Here is a 1,795-nt window from a genome sequence, read left to right on the forward strand (position 1 = left end):
TATAGTTGGCCTTTTTTTGTTTGTTTTCTTTTGTTTTTGCTGAGGCAGGTAGGGTTAAGTGACTTGCCCAAGTCACACAGCCAGGACATGTTAAATATCTGAGGCCAGATTTGAACTCAGGGCTGGTGCTCTATACACTACACCAACTAGCTTTCCTTTAATATAGTTTTTAATTAAAATATCAGACCCACTCCTGGAAATGAAGAGAAATGAACTCACACTGTTTTGGTTTTTATATTATTTCATGAGATTTCAACAATGTAAACTTTTCTTATATCCCAAAGAGATATTAAAGAAGGGAAGGGGACTTGTATGTACAAAAATGTTTGTGGCTACCTTTTCATAGTAGCTACAAACTGGAATTTGAATGGATGCTCATCAATTGGAGAATGGCTGAATAAATTGTGGTATATGAATGTTATGGAATATTATTGTTCTGTAAGAAATGACCAGCAGGATGAATATAGAGAGGACTGGCGAGACTGACATGAACTAATTCTGAGTGAAATGAGCAGAACCAGGAGATCATTATACACTTCAACAACAATATTATATGAGGATCAATTCTGATGGAAGTGGATATCTTAGGCAATGAGAAGACCTAATTCAATTCCAATTGATCAGTGATGAACAGAACCATCTACACCCAGAGAAGGAACACTGGAAAATGAATGTGGACTACTTTCATTTCTGTTTTTCTTCCCAGGTTATTTTTACCTTTCTAAATCCAATTTTTCTTGTTCAACAAGAGAACTGTATAAATATGTATATTTATTGTATTTAAGATATATTTTAACATCTTTAACATGTATGAGACTGCCTGCCATCTAGGGGAGGGGATAAAGGGAAGGAAGGCAAAAGTTGGAACAGAAGTGATTGCAAGGGACAATGTTGAAAAATTATCTGCATGTGTTATGTCAATAAAAAGCTATAATAAAAAATAAAAAAATAAACCAATGTAAGCTTTTTATTCTTCCAAAGAATTGTAATGTCACCACGCTGAAGTCTAGAGGATTTTGAGTTTATTATAAGAGAGAGATACTTAAAGACATGCATGGAAATTGTAATGTTTATGCCACATTTTAGTTCAGTTTCTTAGTGTCATTTAAAATTTGTTTTTCAAAGTAGTTGCAGTATCATTTTATAGATGAAATGACCTGATCCTTCAGTTTGTATATCATATCCTGTATGTCCTTAACACCAATTTTTTAAAAACGTTTTATCAAATTGGTCTCTGTGCTAAAGTAAAAGTTTTGGTTTTGCATCAGAGTAAAATAAATTCGTCACATTTGGAACATAAAAAAAATAATTTAAACTAAGACCCATAGAGACTACATCAGCACAGCACATACACAGATGGAATCATAGCTCACTATATAGTATAAACTTATAATAATATCTACAGCATCAACAACACGAGTTCCTTTAGAGAGGAGGATGTAGTTGCTTTTTGTCACACGCAGAATGTAACAAAAGAGACTCTCCATGGGAGACATTTCAGAAGACCATTCATTCTGTCATGGATGATGAAGAAATTGTCCAAGGTCACATAAATAACAATCATAAAGCAGAATTTGAAGTCACTGTAGCACAGAGACTTCTTTATGAATACAAAGGGGAAAAAAGTTTCAATCATTAAGCTTATTCTCAAAGGATGATGAATTCTTTGTCATATCAATATACGAAAACTATTCTCTAATAGTGGGATTGTGATAGGATGGGGAGAAGTCCTAAGTTAATAAAATTATGAATCTCTGAAGTTTAGAAATGTCAAAATCAAGGACCCAATAATACT

This window comes from Antechinus flavipes, chromosome 1 (assembly GCF_016432865.1).
Source record: "Antechinus flavipes isolate AdamAnt ecotype Samford, QLD, Australia chromosome 1, AdamAnt_v2, whole genome shotgun sequence".
Lineage (NCBI taxonomy): Eukaryota > Metazoa > Chordata > Mammalia > Dasyuromorphia > Dasyuridae > Antechinus > Antechinus flavipes.